This window comes from Ambystoma mexicanum, chromosome 1p (genome assembly GCF_040938575.1).
Source record: "Ambystoma mexicanum isolate Mex_15411 chromosome 1p, UKY_AmexF1_1, whole genome shotgun sequence".
Taxonomy (NCBI): Eukaryota; Metazoa; Chordata; class Amphibia; order Caudata; family Ambystomatidae; genus Ambystoma; species Ambystoma mexicanum.
Genome location: NC_090921.1, coordinates 1413157635 through 1413181673, shown reverse-complemented (window position 1 = coordinate 1413181673; position 24039 = coordinate 1413157635).

Sequence of the window (24039 nt, the reverse complement as noted above, 5' to 3'; positions counted from 1 at the left end):
ATTGTTCAGTAGTGTGCAGGTTGCACATCTGTTTGTATGGGGTCGAGTATGGGTGGGGGTGTACAGGGCCGTGGGGCTAACACATGCGAGGGCTGGTATGTGTGAGACATGGATGGTGCTTGTGTGTGTAGGCTTGCATGCCAAATGCAGTTGTGTGGGCACACATGTTTGGATGAATGTGCATGTAAGTAGACATGTCCGTGATGTCACGCATGTATGTTGTTTTCGGCTGCATGTATCAGCACTGTGTACATGTGCATGTGTGTGTATTTGACAAGGGTGCAACAGTGATGCAACATGGATGGTGACAGCGGTATGTGGAAGCATGATTGGCAGATGTGACATGGATGCCTGTCTGAACACTGCGACACTTGGCAGAGGTGTACACATGCATGCAAGTGTGGTGGTGTGTGTAAATGTGTGGTGCACTTCCTGTGTTGCATGTGATGTCTGGCTCACCTTTGGCTGCTCATGCTGTTGTATGTGTATGGATGGTGCTGGCAGTTGCGATATGGCTGTGGTATGGCTCATGTGTGCGAGTTGAAATGACATGTGTGTTGGGGATTTTGATGACATGTCTGAGGTTTGCCAATGCCACTCATGTACAACTGTCATGTGTGTATGTGTCCATTGTACAGTGCCCTGATGCCTGTGTTTTGTTTCTCCCTGTCTGCAGCGTCAACTGTTGAAGAGGGCGGAGAAGGTGCTGTGGAGCACAGTGGCGGGGATCCCACCGCCAGCCGGAGACGCAAGGCCCGGCTCCCCTCCCATGTTGTGATCTCGTCGGGGAGTGAGGAGTCCGGTGCCGCGTCCCAGGCCGCAGCTGCCGGGGGGAGGTCCAAGAGGCGGAGGTTGGAGTTGGACTCCTCGGCAGCAGAAGGGGCAGCTGGGACCCCACAGGGCCCAACAGGGGAAGGTGGCACGGAGTCGTCCAGGGTGGTGGGGGGTTTGGTGGAGGAGGAGGCCGTGCAAGCACCAGAGACGGGGTCTGGAGGTGGGGATCCCACTGGTGCTAGTGGTGCAGTGCAGGACCAGGGACAGGAGGCAGCACAGGCCGCCGCGGAGGTGCCTGTGTGCAATCCTGTCCCTGATCCTGTCCCTGCATCATCTTGCACCAGCAGGGATGCCTACGTCCAGACCCGTTTTCAGGCAGGGGATGAGCTCACGTCAACTGGCCTTCCTCTGCCTGCGGACGTGGCTATCCGGGTCTGGGTTGAGCCTGTCCTGGCTGGTGTGGCATTGCGTCAATGGGCCATGCGAGGTGACCTGCAGTCTTTTCATGAGGAGACTGCACGTCATCTCGAATGGCTCGTTGACCACGTCAGCCTGCTGGGACAGGTCACCCAGGCCGGATTCCTCCGTCTGATGGGGCTTGCTACGACCCCCTCCTCAACTGGACCCCCTACGCGCCAGTCGTCCTCCGTGCCATCTTCCCACCCATCAGTCACCTGGGTGCCCTGTGGAGCTGCCTCTGACGGTGCGGCCAGGCTGGTGGAGGAGGCATCCCTGCCACAGTCGGGAGTCGGACGTCCAGCAGGGGTGGCCACATCTACGACTGCACCCCAGCCGGCGGAGGATGTGCAGGCAGCAGGAGGCAGTGCACGGGCAGAGGCACAGCAGCAGCAGCAACGTGGTGGGAGCCATGAAGGCTCTGGGCCTTCAACATCGGAGGGGCAGGCATCGGCCGGAGGGCAGGAGGACCCAGGACAGAGAGTGTCTTCCGTGTGGCAGCAGTTGGGCCACGCCATAGATGCGGAGCGGCAGCGGGCGGAAGAGGCACGGCTCACAATGGTCAGGGCGGAGAACTCCATGCGGAGGGCCCTGAGGCGGGCCGAGTGCCTCGAGGCAATCCGCAGGGGTTTGGAGGTGGACACGTCGACGGCCCTGCGGACTCTCTGGGCCATGGAGGAGGATTGCCTCCGGGACATTGAGCAGGAGTTCGATGATGCCCTTGCCCGGGACATCGACAAGTGAGCCGTGAAACTAGCCCGCTGCCCTTGTACATAGTTATGTAGGTAGTGTTAGGTTTCATTTTTGTTTTGATTTTATTTGGACCTTTCGGACATTGGCCACATTTTTGTATATAGTTTATTTTATTAGTTAGTGTAGTTAGATAGGTTTCCTTTCTTTTGTTGGGATAATGGACCCTGGCTTGTTCCCATGTAAATAGTTCACTGTTGGATTATATTTATTTTTTCACATTTTAACCATGGAGCAATGGCTTTCTTTTTTATTTCCCATTGGATTTTGTTTTGTGGACATTGACTTTGGACATTACTTTGGAATTTTATTTTTGGTTTTGCTTTTTTTCACGGACATGCTTCTTTTAATTTTTGTACATTCACATTTCTGTTTCTTCATTTTTGATTCTATTTATGTTTCCTTTAATACATATTTTTTTTGGTGAACTTCAATGTGTGGTATCTCATTGGTTTCATGCATTTCATAATATGTGTTTTGAGATTCACTGACACCCATTGGGTGTATGTGAGGGAAATGTGTTTGTTTCGGAACTTGCAATTGGTGTTCTGTGATGTTATTGCAAATTATGAGTGGGTGGATGCAATACTCGGGTGGGTGTTTTGCATTTGGAGGCTGACCATAGGGACCAGGGATCTAGATTGTGATGACATGTTGGCTGGGGAACATGAGTTGCACATGGGTGGGGGCCTGTTGGCAGGTGCCCCACAGTGCTAGGGGGTGGGGGTGGTGGGGAACATCAGTTGGACATGGGTGGGGGCCTGCTGGCAGGTGCCCCACAGTGCTGGGGGGTGGGGGTGGTGGGGAACATGAGTTGGACATGGGTGGGGGCCTGCTGGCAGGTGCCCCACAGTGCTGGGGGGTGGGGGTGGTGGGGAACATGAGTTGGACATGGGTGGGGCCCTGCTGGCAGGTGCCCCACAGGGGTGGGAGGTGGGGGTGGTGGGGAACATGAGTTGGACATGGGTGGGGGCCTGCTGGCAGGTGCCCCACAGTGCTGGGGGGTGGGGGTGGTGGGAGACATGGGTGGGGGCCTGGCGGAGGCTGTCCCTGGTGGCTGGGGGGTGGGGGTGCTGGGAGACATGGGTGGGGGCCTGGTGGAGGCTGCCCCTGCAGTGCTGGGGGTGGGGGTGCTGGGAGACATGGGTGGGGGCCTGGTGGTGGGTGCCCCACAGTGCTGGGGGGGTGGGGGTGGTGGGAGACATGGGTGGGGGCCTGGTGGTGGGTGCCCCTGCACTGCTGGGGGTGGGGGTGCTGGGAGACATGGGTGGGGGCCTGGTGGTGGGTGCCCCTGGTGGCTGGGGGGTGGGGGTGGTGGGAGACATGGGTGGGGACCTGGTGGAAGCTGCCCCTGGTGGCTGGGGGGTGGGGGTGGTGGGAGACATGGGTGGGGGCCTGGTGGAGGCTGCCCCTGCACTGCTGGGGGGTGGGGGTGGTGGGAGACATGGGTGGGGGCCTGGTGGAGGCTGCCCCTGGTGGCTGGGGGGTGGGGGTGGTGGGAGACATGGGTGGGGGCCTGGTGGAGGCTGCCCCTGCACTGCTGGGAGGTGGGGGTGGTGGGAGACATGGGTGGGGGCCTGGTGGAGGCTGTCCCTGGTGGCTGGGGGGTGGGGGTGCTGGGAGACATGGGTGGGGGCCTGGTGGTGGGTGCCCCTGGTGGCTGGTGGGTGGGGGTGCTGGGAGACATGGGTGGGGACCTGGTGGTGGGTGCCCCTGCACTGCTGGGGGGTGGGGGTGGTGGGAGACATGGGTGGGGGCCTGGTGGAGGCTGCCCCTGGTGGCTGGGGGGTGGGGGTGCTGGGAGACATGGGTGGGGGCCTGGTGGTGGGTGCCCCTGGAGGCTGGGGGGTGGAGGTGGTGGGAGACATGGGTGGGGGCCTGGTGGAGGCTGCCCCTGGTGGCTGGGGGCTGGGGGTGGTGGGAGACAAAGGTGGGGGCCTGCTGGAGGCTGCCCCTGCACTGCTGGGGGGTGGGGGTGGTGGGGAACATGAGTTGGGCATGGGTGGGGGCCTGCTGGCAGGTGCCCCACAGTGCTGGGGGGTGGGGGTAGTGGGGAACATGAGTTGGACATGGGTGGGGGCCTGCTGGCAGGTGCCCCACAGTGCTGGGGGGTGGGGGTGGTGGGAGACATGGGTGGGGGCCTGGTGGTGGGTGCCCCTGGTGGCTGGGGGGTGGGGGTGGTGCGAGACATGGGTGGGGGCCTGATGGAGGCTGCCCCTGGTGGCTGGGGGGTGGGGGTGCTGGGAGACATGGGTGGGGGCCTGGTGGAGGCTGCCCCTGCACTGCTGGCGGGTGGGGGTGCTGGGAGACATGGGTGGGGGCCTGGTGGTGGGTGTCCCACAGTGCTGGGGGGGGTGGCGGTGGTGGGAGACATGGGTGGGGGCCTGGTGGTGGGTGCCCCTGCACTGCTGGGGGCGGGGGGTGCTGGGAGACATGGGTCGGGGCCTGGTGGAGGCTGCCCCTGGTGGCTGGGGGGTGGGGGTGCTGGGAGACATGGGTGGGGGCCTGGTGGTGGGTGCCCCTGGTGGCTGGGGGGTGGGGGTGGTGGGAGACATGGGTGGGGGCCTGGTGGAGGCTGCCCCTGGTGGCTGGGGGATGGGGGTGGTGGGAGACATGGGTGGGGGCCTGGTGGAGGCTGCCCCTGCACTGCTGGGTGTGGGGGTGGTGGGAGACATGGGTGGGGGCCTGGTGGAGGCTGCCCCTGGTGGCTGGGGGGTGGGGGTGCTGGGAGACATGGGTGGGGGCCTGGTGGTGTGTGCCCCTGGTGGCTGGGGGGTGGTGGTGCTGGGAGACATGGGTGGGGGCCTGGTGGTGGGTGCCCCTGCACTGCTGGGGGGTGGGGGTGGTGGGAGACATGGGTGGGGGCCTGGTGGAGGCTGCCCCTGGTGGCTGAGGGGTGGGGGTGCTGGGAGACATGGGTGGGGACCTGGTGGTGGGTGCCCCTGGTGGCTGGGGGGTGGGGGTGGTGGGAGACATGGGTGGGGGCCTGGTGGAGGCTGCCCCTGCACTGCTGGGGGTGGGGGTGGTGGGAGACATGGGTGGGGGCCTGGTGGAGGCTGCCCCTGGTGGCTGGGGGTCGGGGTGGTGGGAGACATGAGTGGGGGCCTGGTGGAGGCTGCCCCTGGTGGCTGGGGGGTGGGGGTGCTGGGAGACATGGGTGGGGGCCTGGTGGTGGGTGCCCCTGGTGGCTGGGGGGTGGGGGTGCTGGGAGACATGGGTGGGGGCCTGGTGGTGGGTGCCCCTGCACTGCTGGGGGGTGGGGGTGCTGGGAGACATGGGTGGGGGCCGGTGGTGGGTGCCCCTGGTGGCTGGCGGGTGGGGGTGCTGGGAGACATGGGTGGGGGCCTGGTGGAGGCTGCCCCTGGTGGCTGGGGGGTGGGGGTGGTGGGGAACATGAGTTGGACATGGGTGGGGGCCTGCTGGCAGGTGCCCCACAGTGCTGGGGGGTGGGGGTGGTGGGAGACATGGGTGGGGGCCTGGTGGAGGGTGCCCCTGGTGGCTGGGGGTGCAGGGGGACATGCGTTGGTGGGCAGTAGTGCAAGTTGACATGTGGGTTGGCTGGGGGGCATGGCCATGGTGGATGGGGTGCCTGCAGGACATGTGCAGGGTAGGCCCCTGTGGTGTGAGCCACCTGCAGGGGCCGTGGAGGGTGTAGAGGGAACACCTGGGAGGACCCACACGTGCAATTCACGTGTGCTGCTCCTCGTCCACCCCTGTAATACACGTACCCTGATGAGATCGCGTGTGGAACTTCCCGCACACCCCTGTAATACACGTACCCTGATGGAATTGCATGTGGAACTTCCCGCGCACCCCTGGAATACACGTACCCTGCTGATGTTGCGTGGGATACTTCCCACGCACCGCGAAATACACGTACCCTGATGAGATCGCGTGTGTAACTTCCCGCAAACCCCCGAAATACACGTACCCTGATGAGATCGCGTGTGTAACTACCCGCGCACCCCCGAAATACACATACCCTGAAGTGATCGCGTGTGTAACTTCCCGCGCACCCCCGAAATACACGTATCCTGCTCAAACGTGTGTGTAACTTCCCGCGCACCCCCGCAATACACGTACCCCGCTCAATCGCGTGTGTAACTTCCCGCGCACCCCCGAAATACACGTACCCCGCTCAATCGCGTTTGTAACTTCCCGCGCACCCCCGAAATACACGTACCCCGCTCAATCGCATGTGTAACTTCCCGCGCACCCCCGAAATACACGTACCCCGCTCGATCGCGTGTGTTGCTTCCCGCGCACCCCCGCAATACACGTGCCCCGCTCGCACAGGCCCAATTGCTGTATGTTGCCACTTTTGTGATGCGCTTGGACTCTACCGCCTGCCTTCGTGTGGCGGACGTGTTTCAGCTTGTGCGTGTCTTTGGCTGTGCATGGCTTTGCCCTATTCGATTCCATGAATACATGTGGTTCGAGTGCGTGTGGGCGTTCCGTCTTCTTCCCTGCAGTACATCCCCAGTTACGCCCTTATTTTCGCACGTTGTTCCCCATTCCACGCATTACGCCCCGTATCCCGCCCACTTTCTGGTGTATGCGCCGAGGTTGTGCGCTTTCACTGTGCGCGTCGCGCACGCCTTTCGGGATTTTGCAGTGACTTGTGTGCCATGCACGGGTTTGGCGCACATCCCGAGGTGAACACGTGCAGGGACTTCCATGAATCGCACGTGTGCACGTGCGCCTGTTTTTTTCCGCTTGCGCCTGCTTGCGCGAAGATTTTCGGCGCACGTTTGTTCCATGAATCGGCCCCACAGTGTTTCCGGAATAAGGCAGAAATTGGACTACTGTGCTGGAATGGTCAAGTTCACTATAAACTCACAAGAAGATCCACAAGAATATCTAATGTACTTACTACAAGTACTGGAAAACAAAAACATACCTATAAATGAACTCTTCCAGATTTCATATCTGTCGAAACATACATGCACACTCTGCTGCCATGTGGCACAGGAACATGTCCCTAATGAATGCTTTGTGTATGTATCCATACCTAACTGTGAATCCATTCCATTTCAGCAACTTGTACAAAATGCAAACCATGGCATTTTATGTACTACCTGCAATTCAGATAATCGCTCCACCTTACAAATACAGACACATAGTAAATACATAATAGTAATGCTTTTACGTTACAATGCAGATGGTACCAAAAATAACTGCAATCTGACTGGATTCACACATGGTAAAGTATCACTTGGTAAGAAAACCTTCAAAACTATAGGAATAATCTACCATGCAGGAGCCACATCCAATGCAGGTCACTAGACTGCATATATAAAAATAAATGTGGATGGTTTGAATGTAATGATATTACCATTACTCTAAAACAAAGATTACCAGCAAATTTTGTTAACACTTATTTAATATTCTTCAAACCAGAATTTAATAGCTAATCTGTGCATAAACATTCACAAAACTTCAATTTCAAAACTATAAACAGTTAGAATACGCCAACAGGTATCTAACTGCCCCAAGATTCTGCAACAAGCAAACAGAGAAATGAATACCTCTAAAATGTAACAAGAAATAACAAGTTAGAATACGGCAACCGGTATCTAACTGCCCCAAAAAATCTGCAACAACCCAACAGATAGATGAATAGCATGAAACTAGAAATAAACAATTAGAATGCGCCAACAGGTATCTACCTGCCCCAAAAATATGCAACAGCCAACATAAAAGAAATATATTTTACCACAACATTGAAAGTTTTTTTTTTATGCAGCTTGGAATTTTTTTCCCAAAGACCCAATGATTTAATAAAGAAACACAGGAACTGAGCTAATTGCACAGTATACTGGTTTGAACAATAGTACCTCTAAAGTACTAACTATGAGGGCCGAAAATTACAGAAATGTCTATAATGCAATGCAATAACTCATTATGAACTACCCACACTAACATATGATCTTTTCTTTTATCACAGAGATTGAAAAAGAATATTTGCTCCAATTACCCATGCCATGAAAAAAATGCATACAACCACAAAACGTCAAACAGTAAGTATACAATAAATGGAATAACAAACACTGCTGCATAACACACCCGTTCAAGCAAACATCTAACCATAGACCACAATCCAAAATGTTTACTTCCATGGGTATTTTATGCTGCAGTGCTTGTTACCAAACTCTACAATCTTAATTGTGTGGCCTAGCCAAAACTTTACATACAGTCTCTACAAATAAAACAGTACACACACTTTTGAAAACATATATCTCCTATAAGCAGTCCACATACCACAGTCAAAATGTTTGATAGCATGGGTGTGTTATGCTGCAGTGGTTGTGCCCAGGGCCTAGAGTCTTGGGTGCATGGCCGTGCATGGCCCTTATAGGGGATATATGTTCTATTGGACTATACAATGTATTAAGAGATAAGATGCTCCGCCAGCTTCCCTGGGTTCCTGAGGGGGTGCTTAGCCTCACTCCTTCAATCTGGATTAATAAAGTCACTGGAGAGGGATATGTCAGTTTGATTAAGACGGCATTGGAAAGAGCTTTCGATTAATTTTGCATGCCTGGTGCTACTGAGAGCATCTCCAAACAGACTGCTTTATAAATCAGATACATTGTCTTCAGAGGCCAATTTACTCCACCAAGATGATAATGCAAATCAGCCACACACTTATATACAAAGAAAGCTAGTTTCTTGAACTTTCGTGTGAATCCGCTCTCCTATCTCTGAAAGGCAAAGCATGGGCCCTGCTGCGGGTAACATTTCACAGTCAAGTACGGTTTGCAGTCCAGTGCTGTTAGTGCACTGAATTTGTACTTCTAATTAGATGGAAGGTCACATTTACAAATTTGTGTCCTGGCCGCAACCACCACAGCATAACACACCCATGCTAGCAAACATTTTGACTGTGGTATGTGAGCCGCTTATAGGTGATATTAATTACAATCAATCCTCTGCTATCAACCCAAAACCAACATCATACTAAAGGAAAATAGCTAGTAGAGCGCCCAGTATTTAGTATGTCCGCGGATAGCTGCGGCGACCGCGGACACTGCAAACACAGCACCTAAACAAATACAGCATTTCAACCATCTCTTACTCCCCCACATTCCCCAAGCACTCCTACACACCAACACACTCTCCAAAATTAGATTCTTGCTCAGTTCAACGCTGCGCTGTCCGCGGACGTCCATGGGTACAATGTGGCGGACGCATCGAAACAATGTGACACACCTCATACCTCATCCCAGCCAATCAGAGAACACATTGCATGTCCACAGACATGACACACGCCGATTAGCCAATCGGTGTCCTGTCCTCAGAGAGAACAGGGAAGTGTGTCAGCAAGCGGACACAGATATCACAAATCTTTTTAAACCTACTTTTTGGTCGATTTGAAAAGAACTACTGGACGGAATTCCACCAAATTTACAAAAGCACGCTTTTGGGGCCATGCCGCTGCTCCTGCTGCAAATTTGATGGAAATCCATCCAGCTGTTTGAACTGTAGGCGTGAGCAAAGATTTTTCTCCATTCAGTCTATGGGGAAAAAAATAATTTGTGGGACCCCCCTATAACTTTGCCCCTCTGGACCAAACCTCACCAAACTTTGCTAACAAATTCAGAGTGGGCCATACACTTTTTGCAAAATTTGGTGAGGATTCATCCAGGGGGAGCAAAGTTGTTATCCGCCCGAAAAGTACTCTTGCTATGGGATTAGCAATTTACCCATAACTACATGGCTGCTACCGCATATGTAGGTTTTATGTGTCAGTTTCCCATTAACCCAAACACAGCCTTCTATTGCACTAAATAAAGGGCTACCTCCAAAGATCCAGGTTTTATTTGTTTGGTGCAGGTCCACTACCTCAGCACTGGGCCGGAAGCTGGAAGCAGCACTGGGAGCGTTCACATCTCCAATCTGTATAGCTTCACATAGTCCACAAAGGCTGCAAATCAGAAGGTTTTCCAGAGTCCTTTTTCAGGACTTTCATCCATGCTTGGGGATCAATATCATTAAATTTCAGCTCAAGCCATGTAGCCTTCAAACAATTCACCTGCTCCTGTGATATTCCAAACCAGGTTTCAGTCATGGCAGTCAGATCAGATCAGATCAGATATTATGTGGAACCCGCCGATGTTGGTGCCCATATTGATAATAAGAACAGTTGTATTTTCTAACTGCCCTAGCTTTTCTTCATGCAACTGACCTCTATAAAGATTTCAGATTGCAGCAATCAAATTAGCACCATCATACAGGTGCCTCTATAGATCTCACATTCTCCTCAACAGAATTATCACTTTCTGTTTGGGTAAGTGGATGACAGCTCTGTTTGTCCAGTTTGGACATAGGGAGGTTCTTTGAACTCTAGATAAGGTTAGAGAAAATGTAATTGTACCTAGAAAAACACCCAATACAGTTGATCTATGACCCATTAGCTATCCTTTCATTAAAGCAGTTCATCACAGTTGTTGTTTTGCTATAGCGGGAAGTCTGTGAATGGTAACAGTAGTTATGGCAATCACCTTTTTATCTGTTTTACTGTTTGTTCTGTATTCAAGCAATTTTTCCCATTTTCTTTCCTGTTAATTAAAAACAAACATGTGATATAGTAAGTTATTAGATCTCTTATTCGGGAGGGCTTAGGCCACTACATTTCTTCTACATCTCTTACATTTCTGTCAAGTATAGCAGTGGTGTGTTGTATCATAGATTATAGAGAATTAGGTGTAATAGTAGTAATTGCACATATCATTTTCTTATATGACACCCAATTGGAAAGTTCATAACAACTTGGGTGTCCTTGTCCCTCTGTACACTCAGCTCCAGTAGAAATAAATCCCAAGACATAATGCACCACAGAAAAACATGGTCCACCATAACCAAAGGTCCCGCCCTGTCTCGTAACAACCGTTGTTTCTTCCACCATTGCCAACTTTCCACTTTGGCCAATATTATCATATTGGCACAAGTTTGTATCCCCATGATGCCTTTTAAAGGGGTGTTTTGAGGTTATATTTTCCTTATGTTTAATCATGTCAACATGTATGAGAAAATAGTTTATCTTAAGATCCAATAAAAAGGATATTAGTTGGATTTATAATTTTATTTGGTTTATTGTATTTGTTGGTAGTGCCCAGGCCCAGAGGTATCACAGCGCTAAGAAGGCAGTACATAATAAATTATAAATGGTTGAAATAGTAGGGTTACATTTGTCAGAGGCAGTGGTATTCATACATAGGAGATGGGCCGAGGAGTTCCACATATTTGTTAAAGAGTAAAGTTGGATGTTAGACATTTACAGAGGACGGGCCATCTTAGGTGGCCTTTGCCTTCTTGCACTAACTAGCATGAACCCAGGTGGACAGTTCTTAGTATTTCACCACCGTGGAGAAACTAAAAATAACTGATAGGGTCCTGTTCATTTGGTGATGAACTTTGAGGTGAACCCAATCTCCTTCTTCTAGCATGTGGCACACTTGGCCTGGCTCCTGTGGAAGTACTTCCTTCACCTGCAAATGGATTGACCTAATACACTTGATCAAAGCCATGAAGTAATTACTATCAATCCATAACTGCCCCCTTGGACCATTATGTGCCATAAAGACTGGTTCTGTCACTTTTGCACCTTTTTCTTCCGAGAAACATATCCTTTTTATGAACATTGTGGTTTACTTGCCTTTCTCCCATGGCTCCTTAATCAGAGTACTACAGTGTGCTATCTTTGCTTATTCTTTGTTCTTTCCTCAGGGGTGGAGTTTGTGTAGTGTTTTCTAATTAGATATTTTGCTTATTATTAAAGTAGATCTATTTTTAATAGATCCTTGATTGGACATTCCCTTTATTTTGGACTTTGGCTTTTCTGTTTGGGTTGCTACTGAATCACATTCACCCCTCTTAAGAGCATAGCCTTCCCTCGAACCCACATTATCACAAAAGACAAAGGAGGTATATCTCTTAAATATGCCTGTTTTACCTTTATGATTTTGCTGCATCTTGGTTGTAGCAGTGTGGGGTCTAAGTGGGAATTTTAGCCCCTACTCATCCTTGTATTTCTACAGAGCAGAATCCAGTTTATCACAAGAACCTCACATTAGATACATATTAAACTAACTGCCAACATATTCACCAGACTTTCTCTGCTTCTCTGTTAGCCATCAAATCTTGGATGTCTTCTCACTATCTCACTCTTAATGCTGGGAAAACAGAGGTTCTCTTTTTACATGCTAACACCCTTCCCCTTTCTCTACCTCCATCTTTTATTTCGTGTCCCCCCTTCCCATTTCCAATCTCCCCTATGGCTCAAAATCTGGGGCTTCAGCTTGACTCTTCTCTATCCTTCTCTCACCACATTTCTCTAGCATCACATGCCTGCCACTATCATCTATACAATATCTACAAAACTTGTCCATTTCTTACTTTTCAAGCTTCAAAACATTGTATTTCTTCTTTGATTTTTTCCTGATTTTTCTACTGCTCCTCTGCTCTCTTTGGGCTCTCAATCTCTCATCTCGCCCCTTAAAATTATGTTTTTAACATATCTATCCGTCTTCTCTGTCTTCTCTCTTTTCAAGATCATACCTCACGCTCCCTTGCTATTCTTGGCTGGTTATCTTTTCACTCCCAACTCAAATTTAATTTCTTATTTCTCGTCTTCAAGTCCCTCGACGGTCTTGCTCCTGACTATCTCTCTGTCTTGGTATCCTTCTATATCCCTTCTCATTTTCTTCTCTCTTCTCATTTTTTCCTGGTGGCACCTCACCCCCCCATGTGCTCAATCCCGCTTTTGTTCCTTCTCATTTTCAGCTCCTCTACGCTGGAACGCTCTCCACTACTCTCTTCGCTCTATCGCTGTCTATCCTCTATTTTGTAAGTCACTGAAGTCTCAATTTTTCCCACATGTTTATTATGGTTGATTGATTGATTATTTTTATTGACTATGCTTATTCATTTTATTGTACCCTTCCTTGTTTCTCTGTACAGTGCCTTGGCTTAAAGTGCTATATAAAATATAAAGAAACACAAATAAATACAAAGAATAAATAGAAATACAACATGAATCCGAAAGATGACATATATCCAAAGGTGTCCCATGACAGGAATGTGCAGCGAATGCAGGCCTGGTTTTGTTATTTGCATTCTGGTATGTCTAGTTTTTCAAATGTTTAAAAAAAAAAGTTATTGTGCAATCGTTAGATTTGCACACTTTTACCACATACAAATATAATTCCATAGAGCAGGATAAACCTTTTCATTTAAGTATAACAATAGGTTACAGCTATGTTACAAAATACAGAATTATCAAGGAACATATCAGTTAAAAGAAGAAAGTTCATTGATGTAATTAAAAAAACAATTAATCATAACATTAAGCAAACAAAGAATTTAAAATGACAGTATGAAAATGATAACATCAACTGTAAAAATTGCCATAACCAGCTGTTAAAAATAATTTTCATTCCATATTGCATAAGGCGATGCGGAAATGACTACAGATTCAGCCCAACAAGAGTGGACCAAAATTGGTCACTGCAGATGTCCTCTATACGTGTTACAAACCTAGAGTATCCGTTCACATAATATTTACTTAATGTTATACAATCAGTTAATAAATGGCGCATGTCTCAATATTAAGTTAACAAAGACGACAAACATCCTCTCTTTCTTCGATTTTATCCCATTTGGAAGTGTATTCCCTAGTAGGTAAAATGTTATGGCGTAGATAGCAAAAAGCATTTAAAATCAATAGAACTCAATCTAACAAGATAACTATGAGGTACACTTATTGTAAAAGTCTGATGTGAAAACTCATTATATCTTTTCTGGGATGTAATGTGTCAATATTAATTTCGATGTCCCTCAATTTAGTCCTTTTCTTAATGATATTTTCATAATTTGGCTCATAAATATTAATATCTTTGTCGAAGCCCAAAGACTCTAAATGGGTCAAAGAAGAGAATTTTAAATCCATCATAAACCCATTTGTATCCATTTTGTCAATCCGCAAACCCAAGAGTTGCAGTAAGGGATTAGATGATTGGTTTGACTGCATGAGTTTGTCATATATTAACTCTCTGATTCTGCCACATACATAAAAGTGACAACTGACCATATTCCAGTCGAAGGGCCTTGACCGGGGCAGATTTAGAGATATTTATAACTGACCGAAGGATCTTAGATTCAATGCGTTTAAGTCATGTCATCTGTTCAATAGGCAACACCACAGTAGCATACAATATACCCGGGATTGTAGCCATGCAAATAATCATTGCAAAATGCATGTCCCAGGTTGCAAAGAACAAACCTGTAACAAGATACATTGGGAATTCTTTAGTTCCTTTGAACCCCCAATTAAACATGATCCTGCAGTGGTCTCCATTTTTCTGCTTTATTTCAACATAAACATTTTGTCATTCTATAAATGAAGGGTATAGTTGGTACCCTAATCTGAAATTATAAAGTTCTTTGTTCTTTCTGCTTTATAAGTTCAACATTACAATTCTGACATTTTATATGTGAAAGAAACAATTGGTTTGGCCTGTCCGTGTGGGGTACAGAATATCTTTACAAATTCATGCTTTTACCTGTACTCCTATTTTCTTGGCAACATATCTTATTGGGTATGTTCACTGTCCTCAGATCCCAGTTTAAAACCTGTTGACAGAAACTCAGAATTTCACCCTTCATAAGTTTGTATAAATAGGTATCTCTGATTACATCCTGAGTGAGTATATAGCAAAACATGGGATTGGGCGGACAGACGCATGTTCATGTGATTCGGTGGTAGGTTGAAGTTTTGTCTAAACTCTTGATTATATTGAACTTTTAATGTTAAATGTCTATGTGTTGAAACACAGATCAGTCATGCTCTATGTTCGTACATTTAGTTGAAAAGTTAACAACTTGTTTCACAACATTTTCTTTTTAACATTTCCTATTAATATATCCAGTCATTTTACACTCTATCCTTGGTGTAAGAACCTATTTTTTAAAGTTTCATCCTGTTTTAGGAAACTGGTGCATGTCAACATTTCTCTTGCTCCTTATGAATTGTGACTAAGTTCACTTTTACTTTAAATACCTAGGGTGACATGATTGAAAATAAAGTAGAGTTTTAGGGACCAAGGGATTCATGAAGGGGTAACTGTGAAGTTTCCTTGTTTAAAATAAACTGTAATCTGAAAAATGAATGTGTTTGTTCCCTGTGGTCATGGAAACATTATTGATTTCAAGTTCTTCACTGACTAAAGTTTCAAAAGGTTTAGTTGTAGCCAATAGGGATCCATATCACAAATATATGATATAAAATGAGAAAATAACATTCAAATTAATGTATTTGGTTGTGTACCACTGAATATAGATATTTGACTAATAGGGCATCCAGGTACCTCTCAATTGTTTAAAAAACTGTGTATCATAACAATAAAATGTGTGGTTTAGGGCAAATGGCAATTTTGCAACAAGAATTCCGGTTGACCTCCCAGCAAAGGGTTGTAATTTATTTTTATAAAATTTCTTCGGTGTCTACATTGGTTTGAGGACTCAAGATAACCAATGTTACCATTGCAATAGCTTTCAATTTTTTTGCAATGATACTATGGCGCTTAGAAAAATGATGATGTCCCTAATGTATTTTTGGTTCTGGTCAATAAAACATATACAGATAATTTCATGTTGGTTCCAGGTAGCTGCTGTTTTGGTTGAATTGGAATGTTCTCTAGGGATGTATGTGTTTTTGAAATACTAAAACCTATTTTATTTGTCAAATGAAATGGGGTGAATGATTTTCAGATAGTCACTGAAATCCAGTAATGTTCCAATACTCTCTCCAGTAACTGTTTTAGAGCATTAAGTAGTGTGGTTACCCTCCAGGACTCTTACATGAAGTAGCACTGCTCTAGTTCTAATTCTTGACTTCAAAATGAAAAGAAAAGGAGGATCTCCTTTCTCCATATTGGCAACCTGACTGTAGAACACCCTGTCCAAACATCGTTGCATGGAAGCAAACTACCAGACATTTAGAAAACTACTCAAAACAGCAAGGCAAACCGGATTTACTATGAAGGCTTAAACATCCATATCATCCAAACCCTTCAACAGGGAGACTAGTCTGATGAAAGAATGCAAACATGGCATGAACACGGTTTAGGAGTGTTTGACCATCTGAGAACTGATCGCGGCAAACTGTCGGAAAAACAAACAGCCCGCATCCGATCAGTTCTCAGAGGATCAAACGCACTCACACCACATCTAGACCTCTTCATTTCACCCATAAAGTTTAGCAAACACTATAGGCAGATTCCTACCCTACCCTTTCCATATCAATACCCAACTGCACCCATAATGTCGACATGGCTATCTTAGCCCTGGGACTGCCTTTACAGCTAATACTCCGCACTCAAACAAAGCAGAACCCATATTCAACAACTGAGGCAATGGGTGATTCTAGCAGGCACTCAACAACATCACACCCTTTCCATTCCTTGCCTACACCACTATCAAGAACAACAGCATCCTGGGCTCACGTCAATTGTCCAACCTTACTAGCGTAGTGGATAGAGGACACCCTGCCTTGCTGCTGGATCGCTCAGTGGCTTTTGATCTTGTCAACTACCCTTCTGGTGACCAGATTAAAGGGTCAGGCCTGCTGCTCCAGTATGGTGGCTCAATGGATCACTTCCTTCCTGGGCCTGTACTGCCAGAGTGGCAAACGAAGGTGCTAAATCCATCCCAGCAACCATGATCTCTGGAGTCCAAAAGGGTTCCTGTATCACCCATACATTGTTTAACATCTATATCAGCCCCCTGCTTAGTCTCCTGGATCACCTGGGTGTGCAATATAACAACTATGCTGATGACAACAAGGTCATCTTTGAGCTGTCAGGTAATTGTGCACAGGGTTTCCATGCCATTAATGTAGTCTATGATGCAATCAAAATTTGGATGGCCTCAAATTCCCTAGCCCTCAACAGGGATAAAACCAAGCTCCTTATCATGGCTTCAGGACCGTGATTACAGAAACTCAACCCAGACTACGGAAGCTTTTTCATTGCGGGCAGCAGAATTATGGTAGCAAGGTAGCAGAAAGTGTCAAGACACTTGGTGTGTATTTAGACACAGAACTTACCATGAGACCTCAGGCCTCGCACATCCGATCTACCTGCAGTTATGTTACTAAGCTCCTCAATCATACATGCCCTTACATCTCGACCAGGAGTAGATCACTACTGGCCACTGTCCTAGTGAACAACAGGCTAGATTACTGCAACAGTCTGCTGTATGGCACTTCACAAACCAACACCTAATCTCTTAAAATTACTCAAAAAGGCACAGTCCATGCAATACATAGTCTCTCTAGATGAGACCATATCACGGACGCAAGAAAGGCCTTACACTGGATTCCAATAAAGCACAGAAATACTCATAAAATCCTGACACTATCCTATGAATGTTGGATGGACACAACTCCCAACTACCTCACAGACCGCCTGAAAGTGAAGCAGCCTTGTCACAACCTGCGGTCCCAGGACCATTTCAAAATGGTTCATACAAGATTAAAATTGGCTAGGGCACCAGCTTCGATATTCGACGACCAGCTTCGGTCTTCCCCTGGCAATGAGAACAGCAGGCTCACTTTTGGAATTAAAAAAACTGGTCAAAAGGCACTTGTTTGAACTTAAACCAGGTTGAAGTGTAACTGCCCCGAGTCCTTCCTACTCCCCTGCACTGACCCTGTAATAGTATTGTCTTGTCCACGTTCCTTGTTGTTTGTGCACCCTGAGGCCCATGGGCATGTGGCACTCTACCAGAATTAAATAATAATAATGACAATAATTATAATAATAGTAATAATAATCTAAATAACACTAACCCCATACCTCTTTAGTGTTACAGAGGCAAACTCAACAGGGCCAAAATTGTCAGAAGGGTGCTTTACAAAGCCATTTTACGTTACCTTGTACTTGTCTTACATGATCCTCATAGTATTTCTAGAAATCTTGCATGTCAATAGCTACACCTTTTGTCTATGAGCTTAATGATTATTTCAGGAACTTGACTTGCTGACTTCCGTTTCAGATGTATCTCTTGGAGGGGCCAACTGAAACTGGTTTTATTAGTAACCAAAGGGGAACATGCATTCAAAGAGTTGATATTTTATAGTCTAGTCAGAAAATGATATTATACTGTAGGTAGAGTTAACAACAAAATAAGTGTAGTTTTGTCATGTATGGAAATTCCCATTGTTAGGGAGCATTCTCCAGAACGGCTAATTTCCCTTACCTACTAAGTCCCTCAACAGCTTTGCTGGATTTCTAGGATTTTGTTTTTCACCTGGTAAGAGTGTGACTCTTTTTTCCCACTCTAACATGTGTTTTGCTGTGTGTTTAACATTTTTTGTGTTCATAGACTGTGGAGCCTCACCTACTCCATAGGCATCATCTTTTTACTGTGTGTTACACAGCACCTTTATTTAGTGCAGTGACACAGGGTTGTCTTTTTCAGACTTCCCACTTTTAACTCCATTTTCTGGGACTGACTGCTGTCTCCCAGAACATGTAAAGTTGCCATTGACTGTATTAATCTTTTTACATTCACAGACCAGTATAAATTATCTTACATAGAGTACTGGAAAGGGTTAATAGTTATCCCTTTTTGTCTGTCTCTCATGGAACATTATTGTGTTCCCCTTTCTTTAAGATTTGGCTGTTGGCAGTGGTTTCTACCATATTTTCTATAGGTCTATGAAAATAGCCTTGTTACTGTTTTAGGCTATGTTAGTAGCCTCGTACTTTAATCTGCTGGACCCCATTTACTTTTATTTGGTTTCGGCTGGGTTTATTCGCCATTTCTTTTTGTAAAGGTATTTTGTGTGATTGACAGCCAGGATGTGTGAATGGGGGAAAACCTGCATAAAAAGCAGGTCTCTGGAGCTTGGAAGGCAGAGTCACCACTGGATCGAGAGAACCGAAGAGAAGCTGAAGGAAGAGGACTGCTGCAACTACTGAACCTCCCGGTGAAGCCCTGCTGCAGGTCCGAATCTCCTAAAACTTCAATGACCGAGAAGATCTGCAAGGAATCTTCTTCCCTTGAGCTGGTGGGACCAACCAGTTCGCCAAACACCAAGCAGGCATTCCTCCCCTGGTCGAATTTGATGCGCATCGCTGCAGTGAACCGGATAGCCAGGAGGACCCGACCCTGTTTGGGTTTTAAGGAGCGTACCTTTTATTTGGTGCTTTGCTCTGCTGGTGGTTTCTTCCCTGGGCAGTGCAGGACCCTCCAGTCTTCCTCCTTCGTGTCAGTCCGACAGTTGCTTCAGGAACCGTGAGCCTGCAGGATCTGCCAGGAACTTCTGCCTCAGTTAAGCATTCTTCTTCTTCTAAGGTACTGTTCAAATCCGGTTGTTCGTTCCGTCCGACCGCAGTGAAACTGTTTTAAATCTTTCGCCAATCTGAGGGCTTGTCCTTCCCTACTCTTTTAAGTAACTTTTCTTCCAGCCAACTTCATTTCGAACTCTTGGCAAAGACTTAACTGTGAACTACTCTGAACTGTGTGATCCTCTGCAAAGACTCTGAACCATTAACATTGGCCCAGGCCTATTGATTTGAATCCTCATTGTAGTAAGTCTTTTCTAGATTGCCATGCCTACTTACTTGTTGGTGCTGCTTAATTTTGTATAACCTTGTCTTCCCTTCCCTTTTAAAATTGCTGGAGTGCCATTTTGCTCACACTTCATTTTGAGCTTAACTTGTCCAGAATTCATTGGGTGTTGTGTAGTATATTAAGATTGCGATTTTTCTGCTGCTTTACTTAGTGAACTGTTTTACAAACGATTGTGTAAATAAATGTTTTTTCTTTTACTCAGAAACCTTGAGTCAGTGTTTGTTTGAACCATAGCAATTGCTGTCCTTTGTGTAACTTCTGATACTGCTCACTTTACTTTTGAAATAAGTCTGGCTGCTCAGCCATTGCTACCACTTTACTGTGTAGTACAGGCTTGTACCAAAGGTGAATTTGTACTTGCACTTGAAGTCTTAATTGTGTGTGGTGTTCCCAAAGGGTACTGCACATGATTCTGCCTAACACTGGTGTACAGTGGTGAGGCTAAAGTATTGTAATTACACTTAGAGTGCTGCTATTACCTTGGATCAACTAACCATAAGGATAAACATCACTAAAAAGCAAATTTTAATAATTTATGACATAGAAAGCTACAGTCAGGAGACCCTCCTTAGTTACATAGTAGATTATCTGAAAAATCTGTGTAGAGAAAGGAATCTCCCTGTTAAAGGCAACAAGTCAGAATGAATTGATAGGTTGTTAGATAAACAAAGTCTGGAGTGTGGGTCTGAAATACCTGACCCTCCAGCAAATGTGGAAAATGATGAGGATGATAATGTGTCAGTTATTATGGATGAGTTAGATGAGGCAGATGTGTCTCACAATGTAGGCCTTACAGCTCCTCTACCTGCTCAGCAACCTCAACTTTTGTACACTGGGACCCCATCAGGTCCTACACTCAGTCCTGGATTCATTGCTCTATAAAAGATGAGGCTTGAATTTGAATTAAAATGTATTAATGCTCAAACTGAACAAAAACATCAAGAACTTAAGCTCAGAGAAATGGAGATGAACCATGCCTTAGAAATGAAAACGTTGTCTATTGAAAATTCTTCTCTGCCAGAGTCTTCTAGGTCTTCCAGTGCTAAGAGACCCTGTATGCCTAAAGAAATTGTTGGAATGTATGAGGCTAAGTTTGATATTTTGGGTTGGTTGGTAATGTTTGAGTATAACCATGGGATTCAAGACATTACAGGGAATCAGTTGCTTCCTTGGCTCTTCTCTAGGCTACCCACTGTTGCATCTGATGTTGTGATGGAGTTGGGGGAGGTGGATAGGATGGATTATGAGTGTGTGAAGCTAGTTTTTATTGCTAGATTTGGGAAGACCCCTTCTCAGTACCTCAAGAGGTTTACGACCCTCAAAAAACATGATGGTACCCCTTAGGCTACCTGGGTATGTGAATGTTTGACGAATTTAGATGGTTGGGTTAAAGGTTACAGAGTAAACACTCATGAAGGTATGATCAATCTTGTTATGTTGGAGTCAATTTATGATGCCTGCTCTCCTGAGCTCCGACAGCAATTGGCTGATTCTAAGGAAATTGATCCAAAGAAGTTAGCTAAGACTGCTAACTTGTGGGTTGCCAACAGGGCTACTCACAAGGATTCTGGGGTAACTAAGAAGAAGGATGAGGGAAAGCAGAAAAAAAATAACAAGGAGAATTCTGATACTTCCAATCCAAAAGAGGGCCCCAAACAAAGCCATAAGGGTAAGCCACTAGGGAAACCATATCAGGCTAGTGTACCATCTGGACCCAAACCAGATGGAGGTCAGAACAAACCCCCATTCATCAAAACGTTTGGGAAATGTTATGTTTGTGGGTCAACTGACCATGTGAAAGGGGATCCCAGATGTAAGGGTAAACCTTCAGGGGTCCACACTGTCTCCTTAGCCCTCTCCCCAGAGGAAGACATACCTATGGCAAGCAGAAACTTTCACCTACTGGATGATGAACCCATGAGAGTCTCAGCTAGTGTTTCTTTAGTGTCCCTGGGTTTGTGGGAGCAACATATTTAAGATGTCTATAATTCCATCCCAGATAATACGAAAGAGTATTATAAAGATAGTGTTCTTGTGAATGGCCAGGAGACTCCTGGCATCAGAGACACTGGAGCCAGCATAACTGTGGTTGATGAATCATTTTTCAAGGTAGACGATGTTGCTAAGGCACCCAAACACCTAACCAAGTTAGCTGGAGGCCCTGTGCAAATGCTTCCCCAGTTACCAGCTCTCATCCAGTGCAATGACATGACTGTCAAGATACCTGTTAGTGTGCAGAGTGAAGTGCCTGGGAGAGTCCTGTGGGTAATGACATGAAAACTCGTGGAGTTGTGTCTAGTACCCCCAGGCCTCCCAGTAAAAGGAAACAGGCGCACACTAGGCCTGCGAGGGAGAGGACCTTGAGAGGTTCTCCAGGGGAATTGATAGCTATCACCCCCAGTCCACAGGAATTGCTCACTGCTATTTCAGCAAAGAAAGAGGCAAAGGGGAATTCTAAGACCTCCAATAAGAAAGCAGATAGCACCCCTGTGCTACCAACAAGGACATCCCCAAGATTGTCCAAAGTCACACCTGTGACTCCTCCACCTGCTGAGGAGGCCGAGTGTTAGGTACACCCTGTGTGGTTGAGCCAGCTTCTGAAGAGTCAGAACTGGAAGAAGACTTAACTCTAGTTGGAGATCTGGATCCTGTTGACCATCCTGAGCTGCAGTCTTTACTGGCAGATGGTGGACCCAACAGGGCAGACTTCAGCATAGGACAAAGAAAGTATCCTACTCTTGAAGGTCTTTGCCTACAGGCAGCTTCTCAGCTCGATGGGCAAGAGCCTGGGAAGCATAGGTTGCACTGGGAAGATGGCCTCTACTACAGTGAACCAACCGAGTCTATCCCTGGGGACTGCATAAGACTTGTAGTGCCCCTAGAAAACAGACTCCAGTTCCTACAGTTGGCCCATGAGATACCTTTGGCTGGTCATTTGAGTTTCAAAAAGACCAAGGAAAGGCTCTCTTTATACTTTTACTGGCCTAAAATGGGTTCAGAAGTTGACAAATTCTGTAGGAGATGTCACACTAGCCAAACCTCTGGCAAGAGTGGAGCCAAGAATGTGGCACTCTTGGTGCCTCTCCCAGTGGTGGTAGTTCCTTTTGAGAGGGTGGGAATCGACACTGTTGATCCCCTTGACCCTCCCATGTCTTCAGGAAACAGGTTTATCCTGGTTGTAGTAGACCATGCTACTAGGTATCCTGAAGCAATACCTATGAGGACTGTTACGGCTCAGTCTGTACCTAAAGCTCTACTTGGTATTTTCACCAGAGTTGGGTTTCCTAAGGAAGTGATATCCGACAGGGGATCCAATTTTATGTCCCACTACATGCAAGCCATGTGGAAAAACTGTGGTGTCACTTACAAGTTCCATACAGCCTACCATCCACAGACAAATGGACTGGTATAAAGGTTTAATCGTACTATGAAGGGCATGATAGGTGCTTTAGAGGAACCCATTAAAAGGAAGTGGGACCTTCTACTGCCATGCCTCTCTTTGATTATAGAGAAGTCACTCAGGAGGGAGTTGGATACAGTCCCTTTGAACTTCTTTATGGCCATCCAGTCAGAGGTCCATTGGCCCTGATTAAGGAGGGGTTGGAGAGTGCTCCTTCCCCCAAGTCAGTCAGAGTGACTGACTTTGTGATAGGTCTCCAGAGGAGAATGTCACACATGATGGCAGAAGCAAGTGATAACTTGAAAGCAGGCCAGGCTCTGGTCAAACATTGGTATGACAGGAAGGCCAACATGGTTGAGTTTACTTAAGACCAGCTTGTACTAGTTATGGTACCAACAAGGCAGAGGGCCTTGCAGGACGAATGGATAGGACCCTTCAAGGTTGTGGGGAAACTTGGAGAGGTGAACTAACTGGTGGACTTAGGCAGACCTAAGGAGGCTCCCAGAGTCTTTCACATCAACCCTTTGAAGGCAAATGTCTTGAGACCAGAAGTGGGAGCTTTGCTTCTAGCTTCAGCTCAAGAGGAGGAGGAGAGTGAACCTCTACCTGACCTACTCAGAGGCCAACCTTTACATGAGAAGATAGAAGGAGTTAATCTCTCTTCTAATCTTACTGCTGAACAACAGGATGAGTGCAAGTTTATGTTAAATCAGTTTTCCTCCCTGTTTTCACTTTCACCAGGCTTGACCCCTTGGTGCCGGCATGACATTTTAACTGGTGACTGTTTACCTGTGAAAAGCAGAGGTTACAGAATGTCAGAACATGTAAGATCCCATATTAAGGAAGAGGTCAACAAAATGCTTGATCTCGGGGTTATAGAGCCATTTACAAGTCCATGGTCTAGTCCAGTTGTTCTAGTACCAAAGGCAGGATCCAAGGAGTTGAGATTCTGTGTGGACTATAGAGCTCTAAATGCAGTCACTAAGACTGATGCCCATCCTTTACCAAGGACAGATGAA